The sequence below is a fragment of the Bombus impatiens genome, unplaced genomic scaffold (genome assembly GCF_000188095.3).
Source record: "Bombus impatiens unplaced genomic scaffold, BIMP_2.2 scf_0135, whole genome shotgun sequence".
Classification (NCBI taxonomy): domain Eukaryota; kingdom Metazoa; phylum Arthropoda; class Insecta; order Hymenoptera; family Apidae; genus Bombus; species Bombus impatiens.
The window spans coordinates 1692560-1715917 of NT_176554.1; the positions used below are offsets into that span (position 1 = coordinate 1692560).

Sequence of the window (23358 nt, forward strand, 5' to 3'; positions counted from 1 at the left end):
GAGGCACGACGATCGTTTACACAGCGCTCTGTACTATATATTCTAAAGCTGAGAAAATCCCACGGAGAAGAGAAGCAACTTCGCTCTTAGATCCGGCGGCGTCAATATTAAGCTGCCCTTGCTGCGAGAGCTGGTGCATACAGCGCCCGGTGTCGCACCAAGTTCCACAGTGCCAGTTAAAGACCCACGGTGTCTTCGATTCTAATTATCGACTACCTCTCTAGTGATATTATCGTCGATCGGTTGTCTCCGTAACTAGGTTACGTACTTGGTTTTATACAGTGTGAATCATAAATGCATGTCCATATTTCGGAGAGTGAGTCTGCATATTGAACTAAGTAAACAATGTCCGATAAACGTATGTTATCCTACGTACCTTAGTCATCCATGGAAGATAAAAAGAAATGTTTGAAATTTCCACCTCGTTTTCGTTTTACGTGTTTATCATAATCTAAATTCATTGTACCTCTTCTGTATATCAGCGACTAAAATAATATTTGTACGAGCAGCTATTGGAATCTAATATGGAAAATTTACTTCGCAAATTCAAGTTGAGGTTATTCGTATTCATAGTCGCAATCAAATTGTGGTCAGTCAGTGGTACAAGTATTTAACGCGCGTAAGTATGTATGGAGACAAAATAGTGGTGGCTCGATGCTTAGCGATGTAAAACGCCCCCTCTAATCCGTCAACTATGTAAGCACGTAGCTTGAAAGCTCGGCTATATAACGAATCGAGAAAATATGGGACCCGCCGTCGATGTTTTTCGATTTCTCCTGACTAAGACGAATCGTCGATGGTTCACTGTGATATCCTGTAGCGGAATTTCGACAGTATATGTATTTACATGAGGTGTGCATATCGGTGAAATGTGTTTTCTGTTTGTATGAAAAATAAGGTCGACGAGCTGTCGTCGGTAAAGTAATCGATCACGTATCAAACAGTGATAAACGTAATCGTTACATATCAGTCCTTCTTGGCCATCGTATAATCATCCTTAAAATACGATGTTATCGCCACGTGATGCATTACAATGAGTGAATAATGGCTTTAACGAAGCTATCCGTTTTGATAAGGGAATCGACCGTGCGTACGCCCGTTATGCACACTGTCCACTTTCTGATGACGCATGATGCTCCGGACGTATATTGATACGCATTGGTTTTATCTTTGTTCAGCAGATATCGGTGCGTTCATTACGTTTATGCTACGCGTCGAATTTACTTCGCGGTACACGTTGCTCAGGGGCGTTTTAGTTGCTGACTTTCGAAGTGATCGATTCGAATGGTAATTGATTATATGAAAGGTTGAAATATTCAAAGTAAATCAGAATGGTGCATAAATGGAGGAATGAACAAAGGGAAAATAGGTTTTCAATAATGTGCATGCAATATTAAAAATAATGGTATTTGGTTAACAAACAGTTAATTGATCATATACGTATAGAACGTCTGAAATCTATCACGATATTTCTGATCAAACAAGTTACGAAAAAGCAAAAGTAACAGCGAAGAAAGAAATATTTCTCGAAGAACATTATACAAACTCTAATTCTCGCGTTTTTTATTCTAATAATAAGTTTCAACAATGTTGCACTCGCCAGCTCGAACGGCGCGAACCAACGTTAAATTCTACCTTCCTGGAACGTTCTCTAGGATATTACATGGCATTGTAGACACGTGATATAATAAAAGGAGCAAATTAACAGCAGTGAAATAAGAAGCCAGTGTTTGTTCGTGGCTGTTGTGTACGTACGCAATGTAGTCTACGCACCGATGCTCTATTTTGCCACGGTATGTAGCAATTTGGACGCGACGCGTCGTGTTTCGACGAAATCGAGCTTCAGTCGTTGTGTTTCATAGCACGGCAAACAGGAACAGGCAACGCAGAAGGATAGGAAACCTCGAGTTTGCGGCCCGGACAGTAGTGCGGAACGTTGTAGCATCGGCTTTCATCGTAGCCCAGCCGGATGCCGGCGCTACCACGGAATTATACTTGTCTGCCGCGTAATTGCCGAGATTAATTATGTGCGAGATGAAATTCCTGGTCGGCAGAGTGTGACAATCTACGACGGTTCGTCGTCAACCTCTTGCAAACATAGTCACTGAGCTAACAAAAGGCCAAGAAAACAAGGGGGTAACAAATAGAATTGAAGAGAAGAACAAGAATGATCTTCCCCTTTTCCTCTTTTTTCCCTCCGTGATATTAACCGAGATAGAAGCAAAGAAGAAAAAAAGTTCGACTCGTAGAGTGAAACGGCGACCGTTTCATATGACCCTTTAATTGACATGAATATTTTAGCGTAGGAGATGGATGACGGGTATACCAAGTGTGGAAGGTTTGTCTTCTGGTCCAGCGGCGATCGACTGAGGATCCTTTCCATACCTGGGTCGTGGGAACCTCGTAATTCTCTGGGATTGTCCTGGAAATTGCTTACGCTTGATGTTTATAAACGAGCAATTTGACGATGCTCCGTGGGTCGAAGGAAAACACTATTATCGTTTTCGGGTCACCACCCTTCTTGCGACGAGGCTTCGCCCCCTTACGGTTAACAGATTCATCGTGGGGCCAATTTTCATTTCCTAAAATGCTGTAATGTGACAAGAAATAATACTCGTACGATAACTGTCTTCACAGGGTAAAACTTCCTCTTTTGCGAGGGCTTACAGTCACATCAACGTCTTAGATTATTAGCGTTTTTCATAATTTCAGGATTTTTAGTTCATCTGGCATATTCAGATTGATATCATACGCGATCCGAAAGTGTATGTGTGCCGACTGGAATACGCCTTCTACACGGTGAACGTGCTGATGCGATCTGCGAGCTACCTTCGTCTAGTCGCGAACTCTATAAAGGCACTTGCATAAATCTAAAAAGGAAAATATCGTCGTTGAAACTCATCGTATTTGTCTGACTCGATTTTTCCGACGAGATGACGGAGGATCAGACACCGATCGTAAGTGATGCAGGAGAGCCGGAAGTCGGAGCCCAATCGATCGTATTTTCATTTAATATAAGTACAACAACGTTAACTTCATGAAATATTCAATGGAGCCCGCTGGGGAGACGCGGCACGTCGCCGGCGCGAACTTCCGTTCGGTGGATAAATGGCACTACTAATGTTAAGAAAAAAAACAGCACGGTTCCTTCATTGATTTTGCAACGGCAGTGCACACCATTAATGGTAATGGGAGCATGGAAATGGATATGAGATCTTCGTAGTGTTCGAAGGAATGGCCACGTGCAATGGGAATATTCGATAATTCGAAAGATGCTGTTGGCTTGGCCCCGTTACGGACAGGCCGGAACAATCCTGCCGTAACACAGCGATTTCAAACGAATTCGTGCAATTGTAAGATGATTTTCATTCTAACGATCGTGTTCAGCGGTATATAGTAGCTTCAATTGACAAAGTACGACGTATCGGTTTAAGCAGAATCAGTTCTCAACGCGTACATTGCAAAGTCGCGGAGAGACGCGATCGCGAGGAAGCGCGTCAACGGTGAGTCGTAAATTTCCGTTACGATTATAATAATCGACGCCGCGAACAGATCCATCTCCTTATTTCTGTTCGGATGATAGGGGTGGTTGAGTTGGTATAACACTGCTGTCAATAGGTTATAATATATATTTTATTTCCAACAAATGATTTCGCTGATAATGTAAATGTTCGGAGATACTCGTGGGTTAGGCCACGACGTCGAATTGTAATGTCTTTTACAATCAGGTTTAAAGTGTTCGACTCGTATCGGTATTAGCCACTTGTCGAGTGGCGATTAAGTTTTGACTCTTTTCGAATTGGTGTTTGACTATTGCACGTCGCACGGTCCATCTCACGCGACGTAACGTACGTGAAATGTACAAAGTTTAAGTGTTCATTCGGAAACATCGTAGTCTTTTACACGAACTAGTGCAATTTGAAGTTATTCGTTATGTTAGGAAAATTATACGAAGATAATCCTGTCCAGTTTCCTCTTTCAGAGGCGAACTGTCGAGTACGTCTTATATTTCTCTTTATAAAGTATTTCTAAAATGTTAGCTATTTATTATCGTCTCTTGTATCTCAAACGTTAGAGCTTAAAAGTTATACGAAGAATATTAGGCGATAATTTCGACATCCGTTTTACAAGTTCATAGAAATTTTAATACGTTTCACTGAACTTGTTTTAATGTCACAACTTTGCAACACAACAATTGCGACTTCTATTTAAAAACTTGAGGTTGTCCCTAAAATTTCGAAGAATATGAAAGATTGCTATATATATTGTGTGTGTGTGTGTGTGTGTGAATAAAGTTTTTACTTGTAGAGTTATCGAAACGGTTCCAGTTACGCGTCTCGCCCTATATTTTATTGAAACAATTTATCGTTCGAAAATACCATTTACGATATAGCCATAGAAACAGTTAACCCGAAAAATGCCATGAAAAAGGAATAAAAGAGCAGAATGGGAAATATTCGAATGATGTTTCGTTTTCGTAGAACGTATTTCTTTCGTATACAAAGTTTTAAAATACGTGGCTTTAAATGTTGCTGCGAAAATGGAAATATGGAAAATATAATGGGCTCGGTGGATAAGCCTTCCCTTAATCTTCGACTTGACAGCTTGTGGTTCGGTCTTTCTTGAGTTGGTATGATGTGATGAATGAAGATCCAGATTTTGGTAAATATGTAACAAGTCCAGAAATTATATGCTTCGCGACTAAAGTAGATAACCTTAGGCTAATAAATTGATAAACATGAACGTTAAATACCGTTGCTGAATTTTTTACGATTCTCAGACATTTTTATTCGTAGAAGATAATTTTTGTGTACTGATAGGATGTAAAATATTAATTATTCTTGGAAATGTTCAGTCAGTTTGTTTGTAAAATAAGCAAATACCTTACATTTTTTCCATAAATTGATAGTATCATCAAAATTTTCTAAGTGACAGAGGGGGATATATAATTATCATCGATAATATTATATTTACGGTCTTCTCCTTACACATAACTGTTGTTGCGTATCTCGAGTACTTCGCTAACTTTATCGACTATTTAGTCAAACTTAATATTTCAATGTATGTTTGTATTTTCCATTAAGATGGTGTGTTCGAGATGGTATTTTGTGTTACACAGTGGTTCTGAAGGGAAGAAGATTTATGACTTTGCTTCTAAAGCTTTCCTCTGGTTCATGACAATCAGCCGGTGACGAAAAATGAATTATGATTCTTGGAAGCTTAGTCAGGCACTATCCGGCTGTCCTAAAATCTCAATTTACGAAAGTGCATTTCAAACATATTATTTTCATTGTTTCTACAGCCATTTCAATTGCCAATGGTCCGTAAAGTACATTACATTCCGTAAAATAATATATTTTCAATACCATTTTACAAACACACAAATAACAATTTAAAAATGTTAATTATCTTCGCTAAGAAGCTTAAAAAATTTAGACAATTTCGGGGATACGAGTATGTCCAAAATTAACGTGAAATTGGGAAAATTTCAAAACTTTGATTCCGAAAACTTTTTCCTTTCGTTCGCCTACTCTGAAATTTAGCAGATATTATTTCCACGCCGGATATCATAATTTCTAGAGTTGGAAAATTGAAAAACAGATCGAAAGTTAAAAAACAGGAACGATCCTAACGCATCTGTATCGTGGCGCAGTGTTTCCAGGTAGGAAAAGAAAATGTGTAGTAGAAACTCTCCTCTCCCTATTTCTCTCAGTTCCGCGTGACAGTCACCGGAAACACGGTGGATCCGTGGCTAGCTACACGAGAACTTCGACACGGAAACAAGAACGGAGAGGTCGAGAGAAAAATAAAACGACGAATATAAAGCACGATTTTCGCAATGGCGTCACTCAAATATGGCTATTTTATGAAGTCTGCCGTCACTCTGTTAGCAATTTTTTTCCTCGTCATAGAGCAACACGCCTCTTTACGCGCCTCGTGCACTTACACGCTTTACGATTTGTCGTTTCGCGACAGTGGTTGAATTAATAGCAGAGCCATCACCTGATACAGAGACGCGCCTACGTAGAAGAGAAATCGGTCGCTGGCTTGCTCACATTGTATCTTATCGCTGCTCTTTAGGATTTCTATAAGTACTGCACCGGAAGAAACTATTTCATGACAAGGTTTAACACCCGACGCCGGTATCGCACGCGACGATAACGTTTTACGGTCGCTGTTGCGTGCAGACAGGATTTACTCGTGCGTCGTAAAGACGATCATCCGAGTTCTTTGCTTTCCTAGTAACATTGACGCGCGTTCTTTTGGTGGTTTTCCTATTCCACTCTTTATATATTTTTATATATCGAAAATATCTTTTTAATTGGATACGTTAATAAGGATCTCTCACAACCAATTTTTAAGTTGAAGTTAAATGTCGTTGGATTACTTTCTAAAATTCTAGATCGAAGCGAAAGGATTGAAGGTAGGTTCTTAAACAATTCTTTCCACACATTATAGTTACGAACAATAATTTTATTCATTTTCTCATTTTTGTGTAAGATGTATTAAACGATACGGTATTGAAATGATAGAACAAATAAAATCATACTAATATTTACATATATGTGATGGTGTGACGTCAGGGAAGGACGTGGCGTGAGGGGTAATTGTTTATAAACGTTGTCAAGATATGTTAATGTTGTCAAGAAGTGTTGTGAGCGTTACCAAGGTTTGTTAAGGGAAAAATGAGCATGGGAAATGCTGTCAGAGTTGAATTTATCGTGATCGAGTGAAGTTCGTTGTGTTGTCGTGTCGTGGAATTAGTGAGAAACGAATACGCGAAACGCGGTATTATATTCGATTTTGTGAGAGTGCAACGATATTGTATTTATCATACCGTTTTCTATAAACTTATAATATAACATTCCTACATAGATATTACTATAATTCCTTATTGTAGCTCTACCAGCTGTAACGTTTAATCAATCCAAAAGTTAATAGCACGTGCACAGCAAGGAATCTCCATAAATTCTCCACGTTGTTCAGAATTTCGATATAACCGTTCTAATCATTTGAATGACGAACAAGCTTTGCACAAGGTCTAGCGAAACATTCATTCGTCCGACGGATTCCACTGGAAATCTCGTTTTACTTGGATCATGAGCAAGATCTAAGTGGCGGCGCGAACGTCACGTCGCTATCATTGTTTACCATTCCGAGGACAAAAGACGGATTTTCATTATTCCGTTCACGCGACGCTTCTAATTTCCGAGGGCGAGGTCATATCCACTTGTTTCCTCTGATTCCGGACCAGCAGTTCGTTGGGGTCGTCAACGTCGACGGCGATGCCTCGACGCGCGTCATGATTAACCGCCTCGATGTTCCGTCGATGTTCCATGGAAAAAAGGGTCACGAAACGCGAATTAACCGACCGTTGTTATTCCGTTTGCATCGGTTCTTTGCCAGTCCCTTTTCTAAGCCCTACAAATCGATGGATTGCAATAGGCTTTCAGAGATGAATTCTTTTTCGTCCTTACGAACAAATTTTCTAGCTTATGTTCCTTGCCCCTTGAAAGCGTTGCGACGTTTCTACTAGTATTGAATTCACGCGCTAATAATTAAATTTGTAACTTTAACGTTAAATTTACTGCTCTTAGTAGCGTTCCATTTCATTATTTGTGAGAATTTCTCGGTCTGGTGAACAGAAAAATTTACTGTGTAATTGCCAAATGACCAAACGTGCTGGAATGGTGAAAACGTTTAGATAGCTTCAGGGAATTAAATAGTTTTCGTATTGCCATTGTATCAGTTTTTCAGAGATTGGTTGGGAAGAGCTGGACCTTTGGAGAGAACATGGAAATAAACTTATGGAAAATTGTGGATACATATGCAACAATAAAATTCGCAGTTAACGATATTCAGAATACGAGTACAATGTTTGTAGAAATATTGATGTCTACGAGACATACGTATGAGAGCGTAACTTTTCTTTTCGAATAACAATGTTTTAGTTTACATACCGTTTTTATTTAAATACATAAATAACATTTTGTATATTCGTCATATGCATACCGGAGAGTTTACACAATTTTCGACGCTATGTATTCAAAGCGTATCAAGAAATTTATTGAAATGCTGTGCAAACATGTTTCTATCTTTATTAATCGAATCCAAAGTTATTTTGTTTATACAGCGTATTTTAGGTTCGAGTCGGATATTTAATTTGCTTTGTATTTGTAACTTTTGTAAATACGATCTAACGATGTGTACCTATATCTGTTTTAAATAATTTTATATAATTTAGTTCCCGACACAGTTCAATTTAAAATTAATAATGCAGGAATATTTATAATTACGTATCATTCTAATACAGCGATGCATATATCGTCGTTGTTTATTAACTTATTTGCATATTTCATTATTGCTTATTAAAAGTAATTATATTCAGCTAAACTCAGTGAATCATGTGATCAACAAATTTGTGTGCGTGACGTTATAACGATTTATAATACTTTAACGATAATAAAATAAAACGTTTTTCTTTTTATGAAAATATGTTTGCGAAATATAGTAACGTCGTCGTATCGCACGCAAAATCTAACCAGGGAGTAAGAAAACTAAATACAAATAAAGAAATTGTATGCATTGTATGTTGATAATGTTTAATAAGGTCTCATATCCATAAATAAACAGGTATTTTTTTAGTTTCATCCATGTATAACACTCGTATCATTAAACTCGTGTATTGAGATTAATTATGGTAAAGCGTGTCTATTTGTCCTACATAAAATAAGATATATTTAGATTATATTTACAGGTTCATTTAAAACTTTTTTCTTGGAACTGCTTTCAGACAAACCTAGGTCAACATTCTAAAGTAGGGAAACAGGGTATAAAAACATTTCTCGCAAGTTTATATTCATAATTGTTGGCAATATTGGCTTAATTAACGTTTTAATCGCATTTATCGTTAGGAGTTTATTCAACTAAAAGAAGAAAAGCAACTGTTCGTTACTTATTAATATGATAATAAACTTGTCGCAAAGATGTATATTTAGTGTGAAAGCACGAAGAAAGAATAACGACATTAACGTAGAAACGTTTTAGAAGAATTTTGCTGTCATATGAATATTAAAGAAAATTGCTCGACTGCTCTATCGTTACAAATCCTTTAAATATCTTTCTGTAAAATCTTTTCGGAATTTTTGAAAGAATTATTGAAACGAATACAAGAAAAAGAATTTTTTTGTAAATTTATGACTAATCGGGGATTGCAAGTGGATTTCTTCGCTAAAATATTCGAAAGCATAAATGACGGCTGGCGTATTTAAATTTCTGATTATAACATTACATTGTGTTTTAACAATATTTTTCGTGAATTTATTCAAGCGGTAGAGGAAAAATTCTTTTTTGAAGATAAATTGGTGCATGTATTTATTTAAAATTATTTACAATGATCTGGACTAAAATTTGAAAATATGCGCGCTTTAATCATACATTTGTACAGCTTTAGTCTGCCACATTAATCTGCTGAAGTTAAATAGAAGCTACAGTAGGAGTTATACGTGTATAATGTTACGCAATTTGCACGACATGTTCCAAGACAACATACACACGTATCCTCTGATCTGAGCACAAGCACAAATGCTTTGCACATTGCATTATATTTGCAAATATTGAGATTGACCGATGACGCAGCGAGAGATGATAACATGCAGTTTGATTTATACTACTCGCCATACAATGTGAGCAAACAAATACGATCTCAGCACACCGTGCTCATCTCTTAATATGTACATTTCCTAACTAGATACGGACCAATTAACAGTTTCTTACGCAAAAGAGACGCTGCCTCGGCTATCGTGTTCTTTGTTATAAAATATGAGCTAAAGCTGTTTTAATATCGCAGTAATAAAACATGTTCGAATATGCGTCTCAAGATGTCTGATATTAAATTAATGTAAGTAATTAATGATATAATTAGGATTAATGAGAATGTTCTTATAATATTTCAAATGACTTATTTAAAGAAAATTGTTTACTTCGTGGTTGAGAATAAAATAACATTTCAGTTGCTTGAAGATTGCAATTATTATGAAAGAAAGGATTCGGTATCATTTGCTTGTTCTCTAAAAACCTCCTCTCTCATTTTTTGATACTATAGAAAGAAACGAGTATTTTGCACTATGTTGTTATTTCAATTAGAAGAAATTTATAAATCGAGATTATGCTAAGAAAGAAATGATCGTAGATGTAAAGTGAACAGAATTTCGTGGAAATTTCGAACAAATGCCGTAATAATCTACTTTGGATGTGAAATATATTTTCGTTAATAGAACCACGATTACTTGAATTCGGTGGAAAAGTAGGAAGTCAATTTGCAGAAGATTTCTTAACCTGTCGTTGTGAAGTTTATTAAAAATTGGAGTATAATAATCTGAAAATGAAAAGTACGCGAGGTAATAAAAAATAGAAATGGATTTCACAGCGCAAGATATGAAAAGAAAGCTTAGGTTCTGGAAGAAAGAAGAAATGGACTTTTCATGGCTAGAAATGGTAACATAAGCCTCAACGACTGGTGTCTAAAGGACCGTCAGATCTGAAACAGAAAATTTAATTAGATAATGAAACCTGAGCGAAAAGGAGAAAGAAGCAAGCGAAAATATAAAAGACGGGAAGTACAGAATGGAAACAAAAGGAAGCGAAAAGTGGGAGGATGGTAGAAAAGGATATTAGTAAAAGGGCAACGAAGGAAAGAAGATCAGGATAGAGGAAATAAAAGGGGAAGGAAAGGAAGACGGTAATACTTGTATTTGAGGATGAAGCGAATCCAATTTTAACATTTTAACGCACACAAACCCTGTAACTATGTTGATTTTGAATAATTTAAAAGAATATGACGAAGTAATTCAATAAGATATAGAACTTCGGAAAGAACTTTGAAATTATAAAAGAGCAACGAAAATCTTGTATAAATAATTTATTAAAACTAACGCAATTCAAATATCTGCAAATCTCTGCAAAGAATATTTTGCAATTGCGATAAAACAAAATTAATTTTGAAAAACAATAGATGTATCATTTGGTAATGATCATGGAAATTTGAAATAATTCTTTGTACTTTTTAAAGTTCTCGTCGCCTAAAATTCTTTCAAACGCGGATCCTCGACATTTCCAGCTGATCTATTTTCTAAGATATCCGTACGGTTATCCTACATCTCCGACAAAAATGGAGGAAGAAAGGATTCCTATATGCACCAAAAGACTTCGGAGCAAGTGCTAAGCTATCAGAAAGCATTTTCTCGTTTCCTCTATTTCCTAACCTGATCCTTTCGGAATAATGTTTCCATTTCTGACGTAATGTAAAGTCTGATTGCTTATCATACGCTCATAGCTACTGTTCCTCTAATCAGTCCTCTGACATTTGATAGCTACGTGACTCGAAGTCACTGCTTGTTGTCTGATACCTGAGGTGTTCAACCGTGTGCCTACGTTAAGGTTTCTATTCAGTTTCCACGAAAGCTGAACTACATTGAATTACTTATCGAGTTATGTTTAACGGCCCTTAAATTAGATCGCAATAATATTACGTTTAAGTAGCGTGAAGATTATGTAACTTCACTTTCTTAACGCAATTGTTACATTTATGCTGAATACTAATTAATTAGAGATAGCTCCCGCGTAATAATTTTCTCCCCTTTGTGAAATACGCTGTCATCGTTACTGCAACATGAATTGCAATATTACACGGTTCTTTTGGTCAGATTTTCGTTATTTCATTCATCGAGTAATAATCAATTATAGACGTATTCTCCGAAGCTTTAATAATCAATAATTGTCTATCAATGATAATAGGTAATTATTTCTATCATCAAAATAATATCTATTGACTGATATATGTATAATTTTCTGTTAATAATAACGTACATATAAAAATAACAAAATAGAATGGGGGCATCATTTAAATAAAATATTTGAAAACTGATTATTTAAATGATATTACACTGTTTGTTAAATATATTAAATATTATCTTGATATAATTCCGCGTTAGATTATTTAAATAAACAGACGATGTTTCTTGATATTACTTCACGAGATAGCAATCAAATGAAATAATGTTTCATTTTATTTGAAGAAATGTTTCCACAAATATAATATCACCATTTTCTATACTATCATGTCGACATAGTAAATTGCCTCACTCCAACTGTGTTAATTTCATTTTATTTTATTTTATTTCATTAATTTTCTACCAAAATCAAATACCATACATCGTACGAGGTAACAACAGTCAAAAAGGACAGCAATGTTCCAAGTAAAGATATTTGACGTTAACAAACCAAACTTTTATAATCGATGACTATAAATCTCATCGATCGAATCGTTTTTCAAACGAATCGCGCGAACTGAATGCCTAAAGCACAACCAATAGCTTGATGACCAGTCGTCTGCGAAAGTTTCTAATTAATTTTTATATGAAAGTGATTCAAAAGCGAGGTAACGAAAAAGAAAGGAAGTCCGAGAGAGAAAGGACAAGGGACAGAAAGAGAAAGATGCAGGAGCAGAATTCAGAGACGAGTAAGCGGCTATGGAAGCGAAGATCCTTCGTCCTCGGAAACTTTCTGCAGCTGCCAGTGCCAAGATATTATTCAACCGGCGCAGACCTTTATTAACTTCCAAATTAACCGTTGTATCGAAAATTATTCTCGGAAGAAAATGACGAAGCTTCTTGTAGCGATGCATTATACCGGTTGATAGACTAAGCCAAAATACATGACCCGCGATTATTCCCACTTCCGGCATCAGCCGGGTATCCGTAAAACAATTCCGGGCGAAGTACGTTTAATCCAGTTGACTAACTTTAATTATATTCTAGAAATTCTTCGCATTTTCGATGATTCGAAACAACGATTAGCCGGATTTACAAAGACTTAAACTTGCTTGCACACACATACACTTCAAACATTCGCAAATTGTTTTTGCGTTGTTTTTGTTTGTAGAAAGAAATAATATTAGCGTCGTGCGATAATATTGGTTAAAACACTGTCAAAGTAGTAACAAATTTTTCTGGATTGTCGAGAAATCGTATGTTTCTCATATAGTAAGAACCAGGACGAGTCGAGAAATCGTAGCTACCGTGTGGTAATTAGAAACTGCTGTTTCATAGAACGAAAGGGAGTTTAACTTTCGTGCAAATTGTTCTATTTATTCCCTTCCTTCAGCCTACTTGTTGTGCATGATTCTTGTCTTCGCATAATATCGAATACAATTATATCCTTGTCTCAGCTTGCAGAATGATATGACGCAATTCTGGACATTGTGGTAATAAACATAGTTCGTGTACAAAGATATCGTTCGAGGTTTATTTGTAAAGTTATAAGTTATTCGGTTTCTATACTCTTTGATCTCATAGTAAAATACTTAAAACGCGCACAGTTCCTTTATATCTTAAGGAAGTTCGCAGGAAAACACTGCCTTATTCCCAGTTTGCCGAGAAAACACGCGTAAGCTCATCCCCAAACAATCGATCGCCACGTCGTCAATTCGCTTTGATCTTAACCCAAGAAAAGCGATAAAACTACATATATATATAGAGAGAGAGAGGGAGGGGAGAGAGCAATATTTTTAATCGCTTAGCAGTATTTCGTAGAGATGTTAGCGCTAAACGTTATTCCCGTGCGATGATTAAGACCCAAGATCCGGCGAACAAATATTCTGATATTCAACGATCAAGAGCATTCTATCCTAAACTTTGTCTGAACAACGTTTAATCGTTACCATCGTTATCCAAGTTCTAGCTTTGTAAAGACAATGTTTGAAATTTATGGCGGCAGTTCGTATAGCTAGCATGAAAATTGCCAGAACTGAAGGTAATATTGCTCAAACGTTAGGAGCTTACTGTTGTACGGAAGACTTACTTTACTTAAATAAGAAGGTAAATGAACGCGAAGAAATATTATGCAGCAAATAGTAATTAAAGACGAGTATCTACTTAGATATTGTTACGTATCTCGAGAAAGAGAATTAGCGCAAAGTTAATTTTTAACTTGAGAATGCTTTGTGAAAAAATCCATTTATTCGTTTGCTCATACAACTTGTAATACGACTTACGCCAGAGCAGACCTACAACTTTTTCACTTTATTCTCGCAATTGTGATAGTTACATTGTCGTTTTCTACTGCATTACAAAAGAAAAATATAATACGTTTATAATAATAAATGGCATGTCCCTTATTACCCTTAATAACAAATGTATTGATATAATACATTTCTTTCTATTATATATTCCTATCAAATTCAAATATTTAGCAATTAAAGTATTTAGGCACGCGTAACATAAATCCACATCGATTTAACGACAGGGCATTAAGAAAACCGAGATCATATCACGTGAGGCACCTTTATCCATATTTCGTCCTTTACCATCTTGATAATCGGGCTCGTTATTGGCTAAAGAATGGGTCACTTGTTTCTTTCCCATGAGGTAACTTCGATTCGAAAAAAGAAAGGCGAGGTTACACGGGTGGACGAGGAATAGACAATCGAATAGAGGAGAAAAGACAAATAGAAAGAAAAGAAGTAACGGAACACTGGTACGAACAAAATCCTAACGCTCTGGAACTAAATTAAAGAGAACGGAAACCTTTTCTCGTTTGACCTAGGAAGACATCAAAGCCGAAATTGTTCAACTTGTCCCTAGAAGCGCTGGAGATTCACACTACACTGTTCTTTCACACTACACTCGATCGCTCGGTTTCTTTTTTAACCCATGTAATTTCGTTCGGTTTCACCGTTCGAACCATTTTATTTCGTTACGTAATTTACGTAATTTCGTCGCGCGGCGAAACATATTATCCGGTAATTCGTTTTTTCCTCGAATCGACGGGAAAAGAGAGAAGAAAGAAGAGCGAGCATTACCGTTGGACAGTGGCCGATTGCGAATTTAGATTAAGCGAAGTGAAAAAGGGACGCGGTCGCGGCCGAAACTTCCTACTCAAGCAGTAAATAAAAGAGTGAGCCAAGGATTTTGTAGCTAGTCGAATATTCGATTCAGTCGTCGGGGAAATAAAACGCAACGACAGAAACAGACGAAATTACCATCGAAGAATCGTTAATGAATTTTTTCTCTATTTCTACGCTTGCTACCGGACCGGTTACGAACATCCAGTAAAGCACGGCTTAAAATAATGCCGTCGTTAAAACTGACAATCGATTTCTTTCGTCCTTTTCAATCGTTGGCCAGCAAGCGCGATAACAAAAGAAAATGACAATCGAGTCGTTTGCGATGTAGAAGGTGCGAAAAAAGCGACGAACGTTGATGAAAATTCGCACCTTTTCCGGTTAATCGATTTTAATATCTATTTGATATATTTAATATGTATGTCCAATTAAGTACCCATCTTGTAAAAAAAAAAAAATACTAACGATTTTATAAATCTACTTAGATAAATTATACACGCAGGGATGAGCAGCTGCAGTTGGAACATTATTTTGGATATCTTGTCTACAAATGAAAATAAAACTAATCTTCTATTGGTTAAGGCATGATCTAACTATATCGAGGAATATACGTTTGAATGGTTTAGTGATAACAAATTGCTTGTACCTGCATTTTGTCGATAATCATGGTTATGCATATTCAAAGCGCATATTCTGTCAGCGACACGTACTTTGTTGCTATGGTTATTATGGGCGACATTTGACTCGAGATATTTAATTTACGTGTTAAAATCTTCAATAGTCGACATAATCCATCGCCATGCACTGGTCAACGCAAACTATTTTCAATACAATGTATTTTACGCGAGGATGTTAATTTTGAAAAGAGTTAATGTAAAACAGATGTTTATTATATACGATACTTAAGAAAATATCGTATAAAAATATTTTTAATCTAGGAATTTTCATTGCAAATGTAGGGTGTAGAAACGTAGAATGTTTGAGATTAAATTCGTTGTATCGAATAATAAAATAATTCTACGAATTAACGATAGATTCCGATTTCTATATAATAATGAAAATATCATCATTTAATTAGAGACGAGAATTATTCCATTGTTCGTGATAGACGTTTATGATCATCGTATAAATGCTTCACGATAAAATCGAAAACATACATTATCCTAATGTTTGAATAACAATTCTCAACGGGATAATGAATCATGAGATCATAATCGTAAGGTTTGGTTAAACATTTTAGCAACAACCAGTGGACTTAATTAGATCTGATGGGGATGTGAAACGTGGCTAGCTATGACCACGCTAAAGTCACTTCTGTTTTCTACCTATCTCATAATCCTGGTAAACTTCGCGCGCATGATGTATCTTGTTAAAACTTTCCATGTGCACGCTTAACTTCCGGAAATTCCACGGTATTATATAGTACGACAATAATGTACCGAAGAATAAATTTACTAATCAATTTGCGTGTATATGTTTATCACTTGGAGTGTATAGTCGCGTGTGAAAAACACGTCATACATGTATTAATGCGTACGATAGTAACATTTACGATAGAGAGAGAGTCATCTGTTGCTAGTATACATCCTATTCGGATAAACTGTACTCTCGAATTCAATTACATACTTGTTTAATGAAAAATTATAATTCCTGTCATTTTATCGTTGGAATTATCGTATTTCACACGTTAATGTATTTAATCTCTAATAGCGGTTATAAATTTTATTTATTCCCTCGCATTTATTAATGGATAGGATAACACGCTTCACTACCAAGATTTAATAAACGAGGTAACTGCGTTGTGTACACGCATGTACACGTATAGTATGCAGATAGGTAGTTTCTGGGTAGATCTGTATATATGCATTGTAAATGTTAAAGCCCGAGTGTCCTAACGTAGCGCAACGTGTAATTCTCCGTGTTTGTTGAACCCTGTGTACTTTTTCTTCTTCGTTTCGTTCGAAAATATTCCTAAAATATATAGAATTATATTATCGTATCACGTGTACAAAATTTTCCATGTCATCATCAAGGAAACGTTCCAATTTCCTATAAACGATCACAGAATCTTTCTTCATTTTCAACCGTGTTCATTACGCTTATACGTAAACAATCGCGAATAAGAAGTGAAATGACGACCGTCAATCTCTCGCAAAGCTGTCACGTGACAAAAGATTGCCACGACAAAGGAAGGTGGCTAGGAAGAAGTTAAGAAAGAGGTAAAATCGATAGAAAGTTTGGAGCACAATGGCGAAGAACAAGCAGCAGCGAGTGCGTTAGATTGTGCAGCGATATTACGAGCTGCAGAGCCACCATTAGGCTCGCCGTAGGAACATTCTGTCTGCTGGATAAGAGGAAAATCGGTACCTGCCACGAGTGTGAAGCCGAACCAGAACGAGAACAGTGTGAGGGAAAGGAAGACAGAGACAAGGAGTAACAGAACAGGTTTCGAACAGATTGAACCGAGCTACCAACCGATTACAGCCATGGAAATTCTTAGCAAGAAGAAAGGAATAATTATCCTGTAATTATCGCAGCAGGTCTCATCGTGCTCGCGTGAAACGCCTTTCAATTCTGGCGCGTATTCATACGGAAGGTGGTGAGTCGAGTAAATGGAATAATAGCCGGTCTTGTCGTGGCTCAGAGAACTCTCGTTTCCTGTTAATTTTGCCAAACTACCAGTTACGAATATTACTCCACATATTATGTAAATGATAATCTTACTAAGGAAATATTCCCTCGTGTTACGTTCTTTCCGATCTGTCTCATTTTCAATTACCACGAGAAACGATACTGTCTTGTTGTTTCTTTCCCTTTTTCATAAAAAGTTCTGGAAAATATTTCATTGCACAGGGATCTCATCCGCTAACATCTTAGCGATCTCCTTCGATGAATTGATAGCACTACCGGTTCCGAGGAAAGTATCAAAATCTTTAATCATATTCAATGTTCGACCAGCATAATCGAATAACTCTGGCCGATTCAACGATTCAGTCGAGGAATTCTTTAATAAGGAATTCGTTAATAAGCGTTCCAGGACTGCCATTCGGTTCAAACCACGGGCCCCTCCACAAGCGTTTTTCAACATCGGAAGCAATCATACCTTAAATGCTCTCGTTAACCACAACAGCAGCAGCATTCATAGCACTGACACTGCGGTGTCATTTCAGCCAACCTGGTGCGTGGTTGTCATTGCGGTTTGCAAGCGCCATTCTGGTATCATCAGTAACAACGCCTCGAAATATCCACTGAACCTGACAAGTGTCGGCATATAGGCGAATTTAGCTGAACAGATCCAAGTGAAGGTTGCGGTAGGTCTTCGTCAATCATCCTTCCGTATCTACGCACTGGAGCTCGCTGATGAAATTCCCTATGTTTTGTCACTCGCTCGCTGACGTTTTACGAACATTACCTCTTCCTGAACGACCTCGTTCTCTTCTTATATGCGGAACAGTCGAATGCGTTCGGTAACCAGCTGCGCTTGTCGTTACGGTAGAATTCCATTTATCTGAACTTGTCGAGAAACAAACAGTTTATCTAGTTGGCATTCATATAAGAGGAGTTTACGTTCAGATAAGCGAATTCAATCAGCAAGGGTTCGGTTAATCGGACATCGATTAAAATTTCGTTGCAGTAAGTGGAGTTCTACTGTATAATTGTGTTACTGCTGTTTCTATTCTATTTATTCCGAAATATCTTCGTGATAATAACGGTAGCAAGTTATAGTGCATTGGAAATCAATTTTTAAAGAGTGGATTAATTTCAACTCACTGTACGAGCAATTAATACAGTGATAAAATACACACGCGTTATTGACGGTTCTGATATATATATATATATATAGTTAAAGAGGAAGTTGACACTCGATACAGATCCTCTTGTATATTGACATAGATCATAGCAAATGCTACTAGAACGGCCCGGCGAGATCATAAATTGTGGCGAAACGATCACTCGAATCGATGATTTCTGACAACGATAACTCACATCAAACAATCGGTCACCATGCATTCTGTCAAAACGATTTGAATCACATCACTTTAGCGATGTGAGAGCTTCCTTCTTCTTATGACATATGTACATCCCATAACGTGCCCTGTCCGCTTATCATGATATATTTTCTGCTTCACCGTGATTTATGATTTATATATTACACTGTACGCCCACGTATACCAATACATTTAGCCTGTTCTTCGAATTGTCGCAAACTACGAAAGAATATAAAAAACGTAATTATTCACTGAAACATTATTAATACCGAAGAGAAGCATTACATTAGCGATGAATAGAGGATTGAATTAAAAACTTGGAAAAGCGATGTGGTAAATTTTTAAACATGCAATCACATTCAGTTCAAAACTGGAACGCGCATTATTTATTCACGGTGAAGTATGATTCATGACTCCCCTGTTGGTGTTGGTTAATCTGAAAGAATTTGTATTTGGTAGACTGCGCGAACCCACGAATGAAATTTCTCAAAGCTTTCAAAATGAATTTTTAACCGAATGCATAGACAGAGTTTAAACTACTTTAAATTTTACAAGGATTCGCTTGATCATATTATATCCTACGGTTCGCTTTCCTATAGCTATAATCAGATTTCCATCAAAAGATTTTTAATACCGTGCAATAATGTCAGTGATATTATATGCAGGTCTTGTATATCGGTACTCGTAACAACCTTCTTACATTTCTCGATAAAAATATTTCAAAAAGACAAATATTTCAACGAATTACGAAATAGAGCAAATTTTGTTTAATTTTGCTGAATAATATCTATTCCTACAGCTCCATGGTAATATTAACTATTATTTAGAATAAGATTAACGCTAGGAATTTCATAATTAATCGGTGTCTTTGTTCGATCTCTTTGGCAAACAACACTTTGATCGTGCTATTTCGTGTTAGATCGTGTTGTACCCAGTAATTATCGTAATAAAATTTTGAAATTTCCTTTGAACTCAAATTTCGTAGAACACGCAATCTCCTACTCTTTGAGCGTGATAAACAGTCTAGGAGATTTCCTATCGGTGAGTAAAGACATAAACAAATGATTTCTAACATTTCTCGTTTTAGTTTGTATGTTTTTTGTTTGATTACAATATTTCCTGTTTACTTGCTAAATGCAAAAGAAATAATCAAATGTTTCAATAAGTTTTTTTCGATATTTAAGAATGAGGTTTATAGTTTTTTGCATAAATATAACGTTATAGTTGTCACAAATTGTTTATTTCGATATAGTTATTCAATCGTGTTTACAATTGGAAAGGGAAATTTTCGTGTCGAAGAAACACGAAAATATTTTATGTTTTGTATTATTCTTTTAAAAAAACGTCTTTCACTATACGTAGACTGCCGATGAGCCTGCTATGCTTCCATCAGACAAATATATCATAATCAATGTCAAACAATTATCCTCGTCAAAGCATTTCTGTATCGGTATTTCGAACTCAAATCATTTTTAGATGGATAAGCTCAGTACTGTTTAATGCATAAGTCCTTCAATTAATAATACTAGTAATTTCAAATTTCAAAGGTCTAGTACGCGTATTAAAATTTCACGAAAAAAAAAAAAAAAAAACGGAGGCAGTTTATACGTAGATTTATAAAAGACTTCATTATTTTAAAAATTTCAACATATTTTTAAAATCCGTAATCTACTTATTATTTCTAGTAATTTCAGAACATGCTGCATTTTAATAAAATTATCAATGCCAGACTAAACGCGCTACACCACACGCAGAATGTAAAATTTGTCGTAATCTTTCATCGCATTATCCTACTGGATTCTCGTATTTCGTTAACGATAATGATCCAGCGAACATCAGTATCTTTAATGGTCAGATAGGTAGAGAACTTGCAGGCGATATCTCACCGTGCTTCTGCCAACCGACCGCTGAAATGTAACATAAGGTTACACTCGATTCGCCGTTCCTGTAAACAGCTTTACGATCCAGCTGCTACTCGTAGAAAGAACAGCAGACGAGCTTCCGGTGATACACAGTACCATTATTTACGGATACGGACCAAGTCCGATAAACGATAGAATGTGGAAAAAAATAATCTCTCGCCTATCTCACACATTGCAAATCGACTATATATACGTTTTAGTGATCACAGCAGCTTCGATGACAACGCCTGCGACTTCCTGCGACGTTTCAAATTCTCCGATGCCTCTGTTCTCGACTGGAAATAGAACGAACATTATTGGATACCGTCGACCTTTTTACGTAGTGGATATCATGACATTTCTGAATTTATCTGGATATTTTTAACTTTATCTGAAATTTGTCATGATATTTTTTAATTCTCTTGGAAGTACGAGATATGTTATATAAAGTATAAAGTTTCATAAAAAACTTTGGGATTATTATTTCATCTGGAATATTGAGATCCGAGGAATCTATATATAATATATATCTCGTCTATAGGATTCTATATATAATAAAACTATAGGACATGTATATATAATAAAAATCTCATTTAGACGATTAAGGTTTCTTTTTGTAATTTGCATTAACGTAACAAACGGTTGTCTACCTTCGTCGTTAATGCACGATTCTAATTGTGAATTGCGAAATCGATCAATTATTATTATTAAGAATTAAAAGAAGCACGAAAAACCTAGGAGTTTTGTCCCTCGCACGTAGTTCGATCGAATGCACAGGACAGAAATGTAAAATTCGACAGTCGTTGTGGCATCGGAAGATGGCGAAGAGTAATTGTCACGAGGTGTTACAAAACCACGAAATGGGGAATGACAACTGTAATAGCAGCGGTAGAAGTTAGAGGAACAAGAGAGAGAATGGCACGCGCCCTAGTAATCGCTCAACAGTAAGCATTGAATTTCTGTTCCTCTTTCGCTGGTAACCACCCCTTCTACCGCAGTCATTCAGGCGCCTTGTGTTGAATTCTATGTGTCCTTGAAAGGCGTCTCGTTATATTCTTCGAATTGTACTCAGTCATCCTGCGCGGCGAACAATTTCGCGTTGCTGTCGTCTGTCATTTGGAATCCACCTCAGATGGATGCTCGAGTGCTCCTGAAATGCGCTCCACGATCCTCCTTTCGGTGTCTGTCTTTTACGTACGAACAGACATTCTTGACAACGAGGTATTTAACACTTTTCGCCTCTAAAGTTTTGACATTAATTATTCTTATCGTAGAATTCAAAGAATGAATATCGTTGACAATTATTTGCAAGATTGCGTTTATATACACTGCATATAAAACACTAGATTGTATATAAAATCAGTTTGTTCTATCAATACTGTCTGTTTTTCATAAAAACGTTAATAATCTTCGTAATGTTTAAAAATATTCATTTACACGCTTTAATTATTTATTTCTGCCCCTATCTTGGACATATTTTTGGAATTATTTGCTTAACAAATTTCGTGCGTTAATCTAAATCAAAAATTTCTTTCGGTCCAGTAAAATCCAGTTAAACTGGTTTTGTCACATTTATAGATAGGTGATGAGTGGAATGTTGGAGCACATGTCAAAGCTGTCAATGAAACCTTCGTGTTAAAGCAATCGCTTATATTTGAAATTTAATCAAATATGCCAGATTTCGATGCAGTTGGAACGTGTTGCCTGTGCATTTCGTACGGCTTTTTTCGAAGCAGAAGGAGAATCTTTAGTTTGACCGCTATAACATTATTCGAGGATTAATTTCATACGTTCTAAAACATTCCAACTCTTCTACATCGTATACATGTACATATAAGTGCTGTTTAATTTATTAGGGTCTTCCGAAAAGTTTCTTTCGTTTTGTAAGGAAATAATGGACGCACAACATTTTCCGTTTTACATTATTTTACGTATGATTCATTCTGTTTTATCAAGATAAAGATCACAACGTTCGTCAGATTAGGTTTCGTGTTTGTATAAAGATGCGTCGTTGTAAAAGACGCGTCTGTAAAGGAAAGACACTTTTCAGACAACCCAATAAATACATTTGTAGAGGATACTATGTATATGTTATTTGCAAACTACTTCGAAGAAGATATAAAACACAAATTATTTTTATTTAAAAGTACAATAATTTCGGTGAAATATTTTTAAGCCGCGTACTACTTTCGTTTTAGAAATCCTTTATCCTTAAACGTTTCGTTTCGTTTTTATTTAAGGGTAAATTACGAGACACTTACGTATATGAAAATTAAAACTGGCCTAACACCGATGTTGATTTAACTTTAATTGTAACGTGCCAGTTTGTCATAAGCACTTAAGTATGACATTCGCATAATTTTCTTGAGAACTCGCGGAACAATATCCATTCATTTGTGTAACGATGCAGCGAAGAAATTTAAGAGGCACTCAGAATACCTCAACTACGCATTCTCGAGTATTATTTATTACAAGGATCGCTTAAAACGTGCTGCTCGAGCGCTGCTTTTCCGAGGATATTGAAAGAGATCGCGATTTCGTAACCCCGACACCATATGGCACGAAT

At 36.3% G+C, this 23358-nt stretch overlaps 1 protein-coding gene and 1 long non-coding RNA gene across 4 annotated transcripts in view; one reads left to right on the forward strand and one right to left on the reverse strand.

Annotated features, from left to right (window-relative positions):
• LOC100748598 (suppressor of lurcher protein 1) overlaps window positions 1-23358 on the forward strand; it is a 531082-nt gene that overhangs the window by 115107 nt on the left and 392617 nt on the right. The window lies entirely within an intron of this gene.
• The window catches only part of LOC117151278, a 29728-nt gene continuing 16349 nt past the window's right edge, over window positions 9980-23358 (reverse strand). Inside the window, exons 2-5 of the long non-coding RNA XR_004461080.1 lie at window positions 20778-21088; window positions 18315-19110; window positions 18006-18242; window positions 9980-10540 (exon numbers count right to left, since the gene is read on the reverse strand). This is a non-coding gene — a long non-coding RNA (uncharacterized LOC117151278). The remainder of the gene's footprint in view (window positions 10541-18005; window positions 18243-18314; window positions 19111-20777; window positions 21089-23358) is intronic.